Here is a 16919-nt window from a genome sequence, read left to right as displayed (position 1 = left end):
GGTTGGGGACCTTCCAAAAACAAAGTCTGATTATGAAAGCAGAAAATCCCATCTTTACAATGATGGCGTAGGTGGCAAAATAACGGAGATACCGCAATAGTCGGTAATACATCCCGTTTTTTAACTATTTTCTAATCACGCTTCACGTCGCAATTTTGATTGGATCGTAACGAAATTTTGGGTGTTAATGGGGTCCTACAGAGGAAAAAACCTATTGATATTGGTAATGGTCGTATATTATTCAGGGATCGGAATGTGAAAAAAAACGTATTTGGAGAAACGGACAACGTTTTATTTCAAAGCTAATATCTCTCTTCTGTAAGAGTATATCGAAAGCCAACCCTGGCAAGGAAAGTAGAAAATATCACCTTTACAACGGTGTGAAGTAGGTTGTCATAGGTGTTCAAACAACAGAGATATCGCAATAGTCGGTAACGCATCCCTTTTTCCATTTTTTGTGCAATCACACTATGGGTCGGAATTTTGATCGGATACTCACGAAATTTTGGGGGTTGATGGGGGTCTCACAGAGAAAGAAGCCTATTGATGCTTGACGTACATCCCACTTGCGTTTCAACAAAATTGACGTGTATTAATGAAGACATTCAGAGCAAAGGCGCTAAGCCATAAAATACACTGAGCTAATATGGAATTATTAGTTTTCTTTCTGTTGCGAAAGTACCTATGCACACAATTTTAGCTGGAGAAGTCACTTAGCCACTAGAAAGTGCCAAATTATAGCCAATTCGGCCGGAACATGTAGCTAAAAACTTCAAAATACCGGAAATCGGACGGTACCGCTATATGGGGGCTGCAAGAAAACGTGGAGCTATGCCCATAATTGGTGGTGGTGAAGTCTCTTGGTCATTGGAAACCCTAAATGTCAAATTATAGCAAATTCTGTCTGACAATGTAGCTAAAAGTGTCAAAATAGGTGAAATCGGGCGGTACCGCTATATGGGGGCTGTACCAAACCGTGGACCTATGACCATAACTTATGGTGGAAAAATTTCTTGATGACTAAAAACCTTAAATGCCAAAGTATAGCTAATTCGACCAGTGCCTAAAAACATCAAAATACCCGAAATCGGGCGGTACTGTTATATGGGGGCTTTAAGAAAACGAACACTTTGTCCATATTTGTTTTGCAGAAGTTGTTTGGTCCTTGGGAACCCTAAATGTCAAATTATAGCCAATTCGGTTTGAAAATGTGACAAAAACGTCAAAATATGTCAAATTAGGCAGTACCGTTATATGGGGGCTATACCAAAAAGCTTGGACAAATATAGCCCATCTTCGAACTTGATCTAAGTTCAGACCAAAAACACATCAAAGTTTCAGCCGTATATCTTGATTCGTTCGGATTGCGTGATTGCGGCCTATACCAAAACATGGACTATGATGACAATTTATCGTGAAGAAGTTTTGAGAGCACTTCCGTTACATGGGGTCTTTGGGCAAGAAATGATGCTAAAATTCTCAAAATATTAATAATCGGAAAATACGGTTATATGGGGTCTATGCCAAACCATGTACTAATGTTGATAATTTTTAGTGGAGATAATTTGTGTGGCTGCAGGGAACCTCAAATGTCAAATTATGGGTAGATCTGTCAAATATGTAGCTAAAATTCTCAAAATACCGAAAATCCGAAGGTACGGTTATATGGATGAGGCCTTGGACTTTGATTGACAATGTATGGTGAGGAAATTTTCTGACCACTAAAAATCTCAAATGGCAAATTACAGTTAGTTCGGTAAAATAATATAGCTAAAATCTTCAAAATACCTAAAATCGGGAAATACTGTTATATGGGGGCTAAGCCAAAACATGGACCTATTTTGACAATTTTGGGTGGAGAAGTTTCCTGACTGCTGAGTACTTCAAATGCCAAATAGCGCGTAGTTCCGTCAAAAAATATAACTAAACCCTCGAAATACCGAAAATTGGGAGGTCGCGTTATGTGAGGGCTATACCAAAAGATAGACGGACCTATGCTGACGATTTTTGCTGTAGAAGTTTCGTGACCAGAGAGAACCTAAAGTGTGAAATAACAAACTGTAGCTAAATCTCTTAAACTACCGAAAATATTAAACTACCTATAAAATGGGGCCTATCCCAAAACATGGACATATGTATATATACAATTTTTTGGTGAAGAGGTATTGTGACCTCTACGAACCTCAAATGTTAAATTACAGTTAGTTCGGCAAAAAATATATGGCTAAAATCTTCAAATTACCTAAAATCGGAAGGTAGCGGTGCTATCCTAAAACTTTGTTAAATTAATGTTAAATTACAGTTAGTTCGGGGGAACCAAAATGTCAGATTAGGGATACTTCGGTCAAAAAATTAACCTAAAATTTTCAAAATACCGAACATCGAGAGATACCGTTATATCGGGCCTATACCAAAACATGGGCCTATATTGATAATTTTTAGTAAAGATGTTATGTGACCACTTGGAATCTCAAATGTCAAATTACAGTTAGTTTAGTCTAAAAATGTAGGAAAATTCTCAACATATTGAAAATCGGGACCTTCCTTTATATGGGGGCTATACCAAAACATGGACCGAGAGAGGGCAGAGAACTTCAAAACTAAAACCCCCAAAATACTGAAAATGCAGAGATATGGATATAGCCTACCTTGCAAATTGACCAGCATATGGCAAAAATAAAGCGCTCTAGCTCAATTATTGTGGACGCTAGAGTAATTACAACAGAGGACAGACGGACATGGCTAGATCTACTTAGAATTTTACCTGATTAATAACATATATTTATAGGGCCGGTAATTATTATTTGTAGTCCGGTAAAAGTAGACATTGAAATAGCAAAAATTCCCACAAAGCTGAATTTTGGTGGAGAGCTAGGGTTTGCCGTTAGAAGCAACGTCCTAAAAGTCCCCATCGATCCCATGTGTGCAAAAAAAATTATTCGGGGTCAAAGGTCAAATTTTAAGGGTTTTTAGGTTTTCGGATTTATTTCTTGAAAACGATTGATCTAATCAAAAAGTGACTAAAGTAAATATTGTAGACAGAAAAATTATCTACAAGTTTGACCTCTATAATTTTTTTCCTAGAAGGAACCATTCTTGAGATATAGCTGTTCTAAAAAACACATGATTTTTATGCACTTATAAGGGAAATAGGCACATATTCAGACGAACCGGCTAAAATAAACGAAGTAATCGGGTCTGTCCCCAAAAAAATATATATATTTTCTTGAAGAGCGAAATTATAGCTATCCTCTAAAAAAATTTCAACAAAATTGGAGCGTGTTTAGTAGAGTTATTCAATGTTAGAGTTATTTTATGCAAAAATAGCCCATTTAACCCACATGTATAATCGGAAGACCAACGGGAACGACCCTAACGAAAACTCTCCGATTTTTTTCAAGTTTTGTCCGAAGGTAGGATTTGTTGCGCTGATTACGGAAATGTATAATTTTCAACTATTGCGGATCCGGTTCGCCGGTTATTCTACCCGAAAGGCCAAATTTAAAAACCGGGTTAGACCCGGTTCTACTGAACCGATTACTGCAAAGTTGATATCGTTTGAAAGCTTACGGAAGTATCTATCACATAGTGTCGTTACTTTAACCTGCTCGTCTCATAATGTACTTACGCGACTAATTTTTTATTTGACCTTTAAATCGCGATATCTCGAAAATGGTACGTCTTTTTTAAGAATTATAAACACCACTCTTGTAAAAAATTAATAAATCTACAACTTTTACTTTAGCCGGCTTTTGTTAAGTCTTACCGTTTTTGAGAAAAATTAAAAAAACTGAATAATGCCTCCAAAAATGACCTTTGACCCCGAATAACTTGTTTTGCACACATGGGATCGATGAGGACTTTTAGGACGTTGCTTCTAATGGGTAACCCTAGCTCTCCACCAAAATTCAGCTTTGTGGGAATTTTTGTCTATTTTGACCGGACTATTTGGAGTCGATTTGGCAATGTCCGTCTGACTGGAGCGCACGATAACTCTCGAACGGATAAACCGATTTGGACCGAAATTTGGTCTTGCGAATATTTTGTCCAAACATAGTTTAAGTTCCAATATGGGTTATATCAGTCCACCATAACCTTAGAAGTGAGTAACCGATTTGGTTCACACTTTGTATATCGCGAAATTTCTACCAGACATAAGGTTCCAATTTGTACTCTATCGGTCCACTCTTTCGGGTATCTCCCACACAAAATTTCGGAAAAGTTTAGTTTAGGACCTGCTCTCGAATCGCTTTGATTTTTATTGTAACACCTTGAATTCACTGTCCCTCGTACGGCAGTAAAAGTTTCTCGATCTGATGAACCAAGTTGCTCCAAAATTTGGCCTTCGTCATATTTTGTCCAAACTAGTGGGCGCGATATCTATCGGAAAGATATGACTCCCAAAATAATATCCACTTCCATAATGGACTATGTCGGTCCATTCCTTTAACTACCTATTCCGCAACACTTTTGAACTCTAATCCACATTTGTCGGCACATTCAAAGGTCCAAAGGGCCACAAAATTTCGAAAAGACCCCAAATACATTTGATATATCCGTTGATAAAAGTTTGAATTCACATAGGCTGAGGGTATATCTCTGTCGGCAAAGCCGACTGATACTTTTTTATTTGTTTTGTGCTAAAGTCACCCATGAGGATTATGATGTCTCCTCTCCGAATTTCATTAAGCGTGGATGTTAACATTGCGTAGAATTAATCTTTGACATTGTCTTCAGCATCGGTTGTGGACGCATAGAACTGTACTGTGGTGATGTGTCTTGCAGAGCTCTAGAATCGAATTATTATCAAACGATTAGATATTGGTTTCCATGTCTGCAACGACATCTTAGCGTTCTGGGACTATATGACCCCAACTCAGCTTTCGCCACCATTTTCACAGCCTCTGTTTTCTGTGGAAATCTCATGACTTTTACTAGATGTCATTTCGGTTATACCCAAGACTTCGATCTATTACGATGCCATTTGCTGCTTTAGCTGTGCAAGCCCCGATGCTTCACGAAGTGTTCGTACATTGCATTGCGCAATGTGCGTCCTATTTCGTTAATCAGCGTTTTTCAGCTAAGTAGATGATTGGGCTACTGTGGCCTGTCCTACGTGGTGGAACTGCGATCTATCAGTGCCTAGAAGAACGCCTCTATCGGTGCCTAGAAGAACGCTGTGGTCGGGGTCCTTCCTTGTAAGTGTCGTCACTTTCCTCTGGGTGGCGCTATCTACTATTTTGTGTAATCCTTATGTGTTGGTATTGAAATTGATGTTGGTTACTAGAATGTCATAAGGCTTCGGATAGATTTCATGTAAATGTGTCTTGTTACAAGTAATCGAAAACCACTTTGAAATAACTTTTTTTCTTTCTCCGCCCGGATTCGAACCTTTTGGGGGTCCATAAAAACGAAAGTGCCGGGACATGTGTCTTCTTATTTTTGATCTTCTATCAGACTGCTGTATCGGAATATGTTTAATTTTCATTGACTCAAAAAATTACGAACATTGTTATAAGTACCTCGAAATTTTGTCTTAAAGTGACACGATGCTCTTGAACCAACTTTAAATGAAAGGAGATTACACCTGGAAAGTTTTCGCGGTTTCTGAAACTACAATGTTCATAGATGAGAAAAATCAAAAAACCAAAAAAATCGCCGGAGAGCTTTTTATATAAATTGCGGCCAAAGTTCACATTTGTAGTCCTAGCGAAATGGGGTTTAAAAAATGTTGTTTTGTAGGTTTGGGGGTATGAATGTTCAAATTGGGACAATGCACTGACTGTATCGCCTCCTTATAAAACAATGTCATGTACGGTGCGCTTTAACTAACTTTAAATAAAAAACGCTTACACCTGGGAAGTTTTTTTTGGGTTCTAAAACAGCAATGTTCATAGATGAGAAAAATTCAAAAACAAGAAAAAATCACTGGAGTGATTTTTAAATAAATCGCGGTCAAAGTTCACATTTTTAGGTTTATTTTATATTTTCGCGATTTTGCTTGGAAACAGCAAGACTTATCGAAATGAGACTGGAGGAGATCTTATAGCTGTAAAAATTCTCTGCGAGATTGGCTTTCGTAATTTTTTCTTAGGTTGTACCATTTTTGAGATAAATAAGTTTAATTTGGGAAATTGCAGTCATGACATTGTTTTATAAGGAGGCGATACAGTCAGTGAATTGTCCCAATCTGAACTCCTGTATCTCAAAAAGGGTAAAAGCTACGAAAGGGCAATCTTGCAGATAATTTTCACTGCTACAACATTTTTCAATAATGTGAAGTTTGACCGCGATTTATTTAAAAAACGATTTTTTTTTTTGGTTTTTTGATTTTTCTCATCTATGAACATTGTAGTTTCAGAATCGCAACAATTTCCCATTTAAAGTTGGTTCAAGAGCACCGTGGTGAAGGTATATAAAAAGCATTCATTTTAAAAAAATTGTGGATTGAGTCAAAATTTCAATTTTAAGGGAAAAATGTATCGTTTTTGGCCATGAGACGTTAATGTACTCCCTTCGTTTTAGAGCTAGAATGAACAGCTACTTAAAAATATACTTCAGAATAAAACGATATTTTTAAACATTTGCAAATGTGAGTGTCACGTTCTAGCCACACATCAACTTTATTTAGTATTATTCATCCTCGCCCTATTTAACAATAAAATTTAATCAAATAAATTCCAGAAAATCCCAATAACAAATTTTTTAAACACATTACTGGAATTTTCTCATAATACGAAATAATTAATTGGCCAATAATGTAAATACACATACACACATTGCGACATACGCGAGCAATGGCAACACTAAACTAGTTGTAATTAAATTATGTTAAAATTCCATGCGGTTGAAACTTATTTGCTTTTGTATTGTGAATGTCACATTGTGCCATTCATTATTGCTGAACACATTAAATTATTTGTGTGTGTGTATTTACCAACAGCAACAACAACATCTGGAAACCGAGGGAAAAATTAAAATTATTCATAACAAAGTGCCTTGCCTGGCCTCTAATTAACAATACACAAAACACATTTTTTTTTTGTTTTTTGGTTAAAATCAATTAGCCACAAACTCGACACACAATTTAATTTTAGTTATTTTTTCTGTTTTGGCTATTATTCTTTTATTGGAATTTTTGCTGATGCTGCTACAGCTACTACTGCTTCCGCTGTTACCAAAATAATTGCCAATATAAAATCAATTAAAATTCAATTTCCCAATTGAAGGTCTTACATAAATCACACCTTTTGTTGATGAATGTTGGATTTATTTCGATTTATTTGTCGCTAGTAAAATTGAAAAAAAAAGAAGCATAACGATAACCATGGAATGTGGAGAAAAGCAATCACCAGAATACTGGGTTCTGCTTTATTTTCTGGGTAGAAGTAAATGGTCAATTTAGAATCAATTTTGTGTTTCGTTTGTTTTTTATGACATTTGTGTTTTGGCAGTTTGGTTCTGAGTTTAAAGGGAACATATTTGTTATACACCAGTACCTATCGAAGTGGATTGATTGAAGGACAGCATAAATGAATCATGTTTTCCTTTACAATTAGTAAATTAGTTATTGGTTGAAAGGGCATAAAGTCGAAAGTGACAACAGTCGAAAGTGACAACATTAGTTGCGAACGGATAACTAATTAAAAAATTAAAAATTTTAAGCTGTACTTTACTTTTAAAATTAATCCTATTTGTATTACATACCTCAATTCGAATAGAATGTCAGGTTAGAGATGTTGCCAGGAAAGATCATCAATATCTGTAAGAAAGAAAAAATTTAAATTGTTAAAAATACATTTTTAAAAAGGAAAAATATTTATCTCAAGTCGATAGCCATTAATTGTGAAATGGTAACTAGATGGGTGACGTAGGGGATGAAAGATACCGAGCAACGGTCCTGACAGGCTTTAAAAAGTATCCAACTATGAAAAAACAAAGGCAAAAAACGGACGCCTCTAAAGTTGACGTTTTAAGGGCCATGATCTGCGAATCTGCACCTGGAATGTTCGCAGTACAAGGCCGATATAACCGCCATACAGGAAATACAATGGATTGGAAAAGGCGTCACAACAACACATAAAGGTGACGCACTGCCATGACGTAGCTGCCATGACGTGAAGCATGAGTTTGGATGCGGATTTTTAGATAGTCGGAGACTAAAACATCTGGTATCCAGCTTCACCCCAGTGAATGAAAGACTCGCTGTAATTCGATTAAAAGCAAAATTCTTCAACATCAGCTTTATTTGCGCTCATGCTCCCACTGAAGAAAAGGACGAGCGACGCGCTGATAAGGTGTATGCATCAGCTAGTAAACACCATCTGGCAGGAAGAACGCGTACCCGACGATTGGAACCTGAACGTCCTGTGTCCCGTCCACAAGAAAGGAGATAAGATTGTATGCTCCAACTATAGGGGCATAAGTCTTCTCCATATTGCCTATAAGATAGTGTCAGGGATATTGTGCGAACGACTAAAGCCAATGGTCAACGAAATAATTGGACCATACCAATGTGGCTTTAGACCTGGCAAGTCCACCATTGACCAGATATTTACCCTGCGGCAAATCCTGGAGAAGACCCAAGAGATGCAGATCAACACATATCACCTTTTTGTCGATTATAAAGCAACCTTCGACAGTCCCCTCCGACCAAAGGTATTCCATGCAATGTCTAAATTTGGTATCCCCGCAAAGCTCATCGGGCTTTGTAAGATTTCTTTAACTGATACTAGGTCCTCAGTTAAAATTGGAAAGAACCTCTCCGAACAGTTCAGTACCAAAAGAGGTTTCAGACAAGGAGACAGCCTTTCGTGTGACCTATTCAACATTTTGCTGGAAAAGGTAATACGAGATGCAAATGTCAAAAGAAATGGCACAATTACTTGCTTATGCTGATGACATAGACATCATGGGACGATCGGTAAAGGAAGTAACTGATACCTTTAGGAAGGTCGAAGCAGAATCTGTGAAAGTGGGTCTGGCGGTAAACGGCGAAAAGACCAAATTGATGGTGTCGCCGCGCAAAGCGTCCATAGAGCTCGGACCAACTGTGGAAGTTGGTACCTATAATTTTGAGGTAGTTAAAGACTTCGTCTACCTCGGCACTGCCATAAACACAACAAACAACATAAGTTGTGAAATAAGAAGAAGAATTGTATTGGCCAACAGATGCTACTATGGTTTAAGTAAGCAATTTAAAAACAAAGCCACAACTCGTCAAACAAAAATAACGCTTTACAAAACACTGATACTACCCGTGCTAATGTATGGCTCCGAAGCAAGGGATACTTGCGCAAGCAGATAAGGCAGTGTTTGGTGTGTTTGAGAGGAAAATTCTTCGAAAGATCTACGGGCCGATTTGCGTTGACGGTGAATATCGACGGCGTATGAACCACGAGCCATATAAGCTGTACAAAGACATGAATATAGTTAAACGCATCGAGATGCAACGATTGCGTTGGCTAGGCCATATCATGAGGATGAGCGATGATGAACCCGCTAAAAAGGCGTATGAATACATGCCACATGGCGGTGCACGCAGAATCGGCAGGCCTAAGCTTCGATGTAGCATACAAGTGGGTGAAGAAATGAAAAGGCGCGGTATTCCAGAAAGCGAAGCGAAAAACAGAGAGAATCGGAGATCTTTTTTTAGTTCGGTCTATGGAACAAATGTTCTGTAATGGGCCAGCTAAGTAAGTATCCCAATAGCTTGCATATTTTCCCTCAATGAAAAATTGCTCAAAAGTCCATTATTATCATAAGGCATATCAAGTGCTAAACTTCCATGATGAAAAAAAGTCCTCCCCCTTTCGTGTAAAGCACAGTGTAAAACAAAATCATCATAAAAATTGCACATTGTTGCGAAATTTTATTTACAAATAAATGAAAATGCCTTAAATTGTTAACATTTCTTTTCATCACCAGAGATGATGGTAAGAAGATAAAGAAGCACAAAAAAGAGGGAACATTTTTCACAATTTGCTACCCGTTAAAAATTTACAATGAATTTTTTTAACAGTTCACAAAAATACACCCGGGTAAAGAGATTTTTTATTACCTTCCTGGATTGGTGACACCATTCAACACCATTGTTTATTCACCTTATTATTTTTGCTCTAGCCCTTTTGTTAATAAAGTGAGAAAATTTGGTGGGGGTTATTCATGAAAATTGTAGTTTATACTGTAGTTAGTGTTGCCATTAAGTTTGTTAATTTATTATCATATACAAAGGAGGTGATATATAACAAGCATAGGACCGGTTGGCTTTAATATGTGGAATGGTAAACCTGAAAGTGCTGAACGTCGTACAGTGTTGCCGCTTCCTTGTAAACAGGTACAACAATAGATAGGTTTATGGGGGCAAGTACATACTTTCTGAAATAATGGCCCAAAATCTCAAAAAAAAAAAAAACCTGCGGGCACCAACTAATCTAGGTAGTGTACAAGATAACCCTCGAAGAAAAAAACCGATTAGGTCCAAACGTTGTACGCCTCGAATTGAGTGTGAATATTGACTACATCGGACCACCTTTTCGTGTAACTGCCACACAAAGTGTAGAGTGTGCACCGTTGTAGATTTTAATTTTGTTGTTTGCGGAATTCGAATAAAACACGCACTTCTTATCAGTTTGACAGCTTTAGCTTTGTTCCTTTACTTTTTAATGGTAAAAGAGAAAACTGTCAAAATTACTCTCTCATGACCAGTTTTACCAGAAAAGTAAAAGAACGAAAAAAAGGTAGATCTCGTAGCAATGCCAAAAAGAAACATACAAATCCATTTTCTTCTTTTATTTCACAGTTTTTAATTTTGTTTTGTCAGCGTTCGCCGTTTTCTTCTGTTTTTCGTTCATTTTTTCTTCATTGTGAAATAATCGTCTAACAAATGTCGAAAAATCAATTCTACAATTTTTTACCTGCAGAAATTTGTCTGGTAGCCTGTGGTAGAAGAGAAAGGCATATGTGCTCTCTCTACTCTTTCACTCTCATAAAAATTGCTGCAAGTTTTACCACTTTTTGGGGTTAAGGAACGCTTTGCAGGTTAAAAATGGTAACCTCAGGTAAGTAAAGGAGTGAGTATGAATGACAATATATACAGCTTATGTACTTATGATGAGAACTAATGCTAGGGCTATTTACATTGTGTGTGCATATCTTGTGTTGTGTGTTAGAGACGGGGTACCTACAAATTCAATAACAACAATAAAATCCCTATAAATGTTCTGACGTTATTGTTTTTACATCTTTTCTTTATATCCTCAGAGTAGCGCTGAGAGAGAGTCGGCGCAGCCGACTGATACTTCCTTACTTGTTTTCTTCCGAGTTCTTCTATTCATACAGGCAAAATGTGCCTCATCAAAATAATCGTTTTACACCCAAAGTATGTTTGGACGAAATGTGTTTCGGACAATTTGTGCGCACACTAACTCTTGAAAGAGTAACCGATTTGGTCTATACTTTGCACATCGTAAATTTTCTACCAGACTTAGATGAGATTCCAATATGTACTCCATCGGTCAACTCCTTGGGGTAGGTACCTCCCACTCAAAATTTCGGAAAAGTTCAGTTTAGGGACTGCTATCGAATCGCTTTGATTTTTTGTTGTAGCAACTTGTATTCACCGACCCCCGTATGACGGTACAAGTTTCATCAGGGGCAAGTCCATATTTCCTGACAAAATGGCCTGAAAAAAACAAGCTGTGAATTATAACAAACAACAACACCTAAAGGTGGCGCACCGTATTATAGCTGCCATGACACAAAGCATGAGTTTGGTTGCGGATTTGTAGTTGGTCGGAGGTTAAAATATCTGGTCTCCAGCTTCACCCCAGTGAATGAAAGACCTGCTGCAATTCGATTAATAGCTAAATTCTTCAACATCAGCTTTATTTGCGCTTATGTTCCCACTGAAGAAAAGGACGAACAGACCAAAGATATATTTTACGAGCGCTTAGAAGAAACATATGACCGTTGCCCTGCCCAAGACATTAAAATTATTCTAGGCAATTTTAATGCCAAAATTGGAAAGGAAAATATATTTGGCCCAACAGTCGGGAATTTCATTCTCCACAATGAAACATCTGACAATGGTATGAGGCTGATAGACTTTGCCGCTGCAAAAAACATAGAAGTTAGCAGCACCAGATTTAATCATCTCGATATACATAAGGCACCTGGCTGTCTCCAGATCAAAGAACAAGTAATCAAATTGATCATGTTGTGATAGATGGAAGACATTCATCGAGCGTGTTGGATGTACGATCGTTCCGAGGTGCAAACATTGATTCGGATCACTATCTTGTTGCAGCAAAGATACGTAGCAGATTAAACGTAGCAAGCAAAGTGCGAACAGACACAACACGGAAGTTGGACATCGGTAAGCTGCATATTCCACTCAACTGACCCAACTGCTTAATCAAAGCACTCCTCGTCCCGATAACATATCGGGACAATGGCAAAACATTGCCCACTCTATGCAAACAGCCGCAAAATCAGTACTTGGATACCAGAGACCTCTACCAAGGAATCCATGGTATGACCAGGAGTGTCGTGCTGCTACCGAAGAGAAAAATGAGGCATATAGAGGTACTTTACAATCAGTAGCAACGCGTAGCGCACGAGAGAGGTATCGGGAGAAAAGGAGAAAGAGAGAGAAAAAAGCGGGAAAAAGAGATAGATGGAAAAGCGGGAGTGTGAACAAATCGAGATGTACAGGAGACAGAATGAAGTCCGAAAATTCTACCAAAGAGTGAAACATCAAACTAATGGCTTTGGAACTGGCACATACTCCTGTAGAGACCAGCAAGGTAATCTGGTAACTGATACAGATAGTGTGCTAAGGATATGGAAAGAGCATTTTTCAAAACTGTTGGTATCCAATTGTAGCGAAGTCGACGTAGATACCACAGATTCAATACCAGAGGATGGTATTGAATATATACCACCCGGCCAAGATGAGGTAAGGACAGCAATAAACCGGCTGAAGAATAATAAGGTAGCAGGAGCTATGGCCTACAAGCCGAGCTGTTTAAAACCGGAGGCGACACTCTGATAAGGTGTTTGCATCAGCTAGTTAGCTCCATCTGGCAGGAAGAACGCGTACTCGACGATTGGAACCTGAGCATCCTGTGTCCTGTCCATAAGGAGATAAGACTTTATGCTCCAACTATAGGGGCATAAGTCTTCTCCCTATCGCTTACAAGATAGTGTCAGGGATATAGTGCGAACGACTAAAATCCATGGTCAACGACCATACCAATGCGGCTTTATACCTGGCAAGTCCACCATTGACCAGATATTTACACTGCGGCAAATCCTGGAGAAGACCCAAGAGATGCAGATCGAGACTTACCACCTTTTTGTCGATTATAAAGCAGCTTCGACAGCCCGCTACGTTCAAAGGTATTCCAAGCAATGTCAGAATTTGGTATCCCCGCAAAGATCATTCGGCTTTGTAAAATGACTCTAACTGACACAAGATCTTCCGTTAAAATAGGAAAGAACCTTTCCGAAGAGTTTTGTACCAAAAGAGGTCTCAGGCAAGGAGATAGCCTTTCGTGTGATCTTTTCAACATCCTGCTAGAAAAGGTTATACGAGAGGCAAACGTCAAAAGAAGTGGCACAATCTACAAGAACAGGGATATATTACTTGCTTATGCCGACGGCATTGACATCATGGGTCGATCAGTAAAGGAAGTAAGGTCGAAGCAGAATCTGCGAAAGTGGGTCTGGCTGTAAACGGCGAAAAGACCAAATTGATGGTGTCGACGCGCAAAGCGTCCATAGAGCTCGGACCAACATTTAAGACTTCGTCTACCTCGGCACTGCCATAAACACAACAAACAACATAAGTTGTGAAATAAGAAGAAGAATTGTATTGGCCAACAGATGCTACTATGGTTTAAGTAAGCAATTTAAAAACAAAGCCACATCTCCGAAGCAGGGGTACTTGCGCAAGCAGATAAGGCAGTGCTTGGTGTGTTTGAGAGGAAATCTTCGAAAGATTTACGGGCCGATTTGCGTTGACGGTGAATACCGACGTCGTATAAACCGCGTGCTGTATAAGCTATACAAAGACATGAATATAGTTAAACGTAACGAGAAGCAACGATTGCGTTGGCTAGGCCACATCATAAGAATGAGCGATGATAAACCCGTTAAAAAGGCCTTTTAGAACATGCGACATGGCGGTGCACGCAGAATTGGCAGGCCTAAGCTTCGATGGAGCATACAAGTGGATGAAGAAATGAAAAGGCGCGGTATTCCATAAAGCGAAGCGAAAAGCAGAGAGAATCGGAGATCTTTTCTTAGTTCGGTCTATGGAACAAATGTTCTGTAATGGGCCAGCTAAGTAAGTAAGTATCCCAATAGCTTGCATATTCTTCCTCAATGAAAAATTGCTCACAAGTCCATTATTATCATCAAGTGCTAAACTTCCATGATGAAAAAAGCACAGTGTAAAACAAAATCATCATAAAAATTGCACATTGTTGCGAAATTTTATTTACAAATAAATGAAATTGTTAACATTTCTTTCCATCACAAGAGATGATGGTAAACGAGCCCATAAGAAGATGAAGAAGCACCAGCAAATAAGAGGAAAAAACTTCACAATTTGCTACCCGTTGAAAACTTACAATGATTTTTTTTTCAACAGTTCACAAAAATACACCCGGGTAAAAGATTTTTATTACCTTCCTGGATTGGTGACACCATTCAACACCATTGTTTATTCACTTTATTATTTTTGCTCATAGCCCTTTTGTTAATAAAGTGAGAATATTTTGTGGGGGTTATTCATAAAAATTTTAGCTTATACTGTAGCTATGTTGCCATTAAGTTTGTTAATTTATTATCATGCAAAAAGGAGGTGATATATAACAATCACAGTACCGGTTGGCTTTAATATGTAGAATGGTAAACTTATGTTGCAGCGGAGGAAAAAAGGGGGAAAGCGCTGAACGTCGTACAGTGTTACCGCTTCCTTGTAACAGTCATGTATCAGGTTGGAATAATGGCTAATCGGTCTCGTCCTTCGGATACTTCCCACACAACATTTGGGAAAAGTGTACAGTTAAACAGCTCATCTCACGCAGAGAAGAGATATTGTAGGAGCAATCATATTCTAAGAACAAAAAATGTGAAAATATATATTTTTGTTTCAACCATATATTTTGCGTCAGGAAATATAATGTCGCAAAATATATTGTTGCACCAACAATATATATTTCCAGATTTTTAAAATACACTATTTTGTTCTTAGAATATGATTGCTCCTACAATATTTCTTCTCCGAGTGCTCGGATCGTTTTGAAATTTTTTTCCAAAAACGTCGTCTTGCGGGTCCTGTTACGACGGCGTATTTTTTCGGGGGTAAGTTTATACTTTCTGAAATAAACTAGGTAGTGTACAAGGTAACCCTCGAAGAAAGAAACCGATTAGGTCCAAACGTCGTACGCCTCGAATTAAGTGTGAATATTGACTACATCGGACCACCTTTTCGTGTAACTGCCACACAAAGTGCAGAGTGTGCACCGTAGTAGATTTTAATTTTGTTGTTTGCGGAATTCAAATAAAACACGCACTTCTTATCAGTTTGACAGCTTTAGCTTTCTTCCTTTACTTTTTTAATGGTAAAAGAGAAAACTGTCAAAATTGCTCTCTCATGACCAGTTTTTACCAGAAAAGTAAAGGAACGAAAAGAAAGGTAGATCTCGTAGCAATGCCAAAAAGAAACATAAAAAAGCCATTTTCTTCTTTTCTTATTTTACAGTTTTTAATTTTGTTTTGTCAGCGTTCGCCTTTTTCTTCTATTTTTCGTACATTTTTTCCTTTATTGTGAAAGAATCGTCTAACAAATGTGGAAAATTAAGTTCTACCATTCTTACCTGCAGAAATTTGTTTGGTAGCCTGTGGTAGAAGAGAAAGGCATATGTGCTCTCTCTCCTCCCTTAAAAATTGCTGCCAGTTTTCCAACTTTTTGGGGTTAAGGAACGCTTTGCAGATTAAAAATGATAACAAATGGTGAAAATGGTAACCTCAGGTAAGTAAAGGAACAAAGCTTTTATTAGGAGTGAGTATGAATGACAATATGTACAGTTTATGTACTAATGATGAGAACTTATGCTAGGGTTATTTGCATTGTGTGTACACATCTTGTGTTGTGTGTAAGAGAGGGGGTACCTACAAATTCAATAACAACAATAAAATCGCTATAAATATTCTGACGTTATTATTTTTACATATTTTCTTTATATCCTGAGAGTAGCGCTGAGAGAGAGTCGGCGCAGCCGATTTGGTCCATACTTTGCACATCGTAAATTTCTACCAGACTTACGCCTTTTTAACGTGTTCATCATCGCTCATTCTTATGACATGGCATAGCCAGCGCAATCGTTGCATCTCGATGCGTTTATCTATATTCATGTCTTTGTATAGCTGATATAGCTCGTGGTTCATACGACGTCGATATTCAAAGTCAACGCAAATCGGCCCGTAGATCTTTCGAAGAATTTTCTTCTCAAACACACCAAGCACTGCCTTATCTGCTTGCGCAAGTACTCAGGCTTCGGAACCATACATCAGCACGGGTAGTATCAGTGTTTTGTAAAGCGTTCTTTTTGTCTGACGAGATGTGTCTTTGTTTTTAAATTGCTTACTTAAACCATCTGTTGGCCAATACAATTCTTCTTCTTATTTCACAACTGATGTTGTTTGTTGTGCCGAGGTAGACGAAGTCTTTAACTACCTCAAAATTATAGGTACCAACTTCCACAGTTGGTCCGAGCTCTATGGACGCTTTGCGCGTCGACAACATCAATTTGGTCTTTTCGCCGTTTACCGCCAGACACACTTTCGCAGATTCTGCTTCGACCTTCCTAAAGATATCAGTTACTTCCTCAACTGATCGTCCCATGATG

At 38.1% G+C, this 16919-nt stretch overlaps 1 protein-coding gene across 3 annotated transcripts in view; it reads right to left on the bottom strand.

Moving 5' to 3' along the window:
• Positions 1–16919, bottom strand: part of LOC141399246 (uncharacterized) — a 318788-nt gene that overhangs the window by 220225 nt on the left and 81644 nt on the right. For all 3 annotated transcript variants that reach the window (XM_073977633.1, XM_073977634.1, XM_073977635.1), the window contains exon 3: positions 7708–7762. The gene's annotated coding sequence lies outside the window, so the exon portion shown is untranslated. The remainder of the gene's footprint in view (positions 1–7707; positions 7763–16919) is intronic.

Source organism: Musca autumnalis, unplaced genomic scaffold, assembly GCF_047663935.1.
Source record: "Musca autumnalis isolate F117 unplaced genomic scaffold, ASM4766393v1 scaffold_3, whole genome shotgun sequence".
NCBI lineage: Eukaryota > Metazoa > Arthropoda > Insecta > Diptera > Muscidae > Musca > Musca autumnalis.
This window is presented reverse-complemented; position numbering and strand designations above follow the sequence as displayed.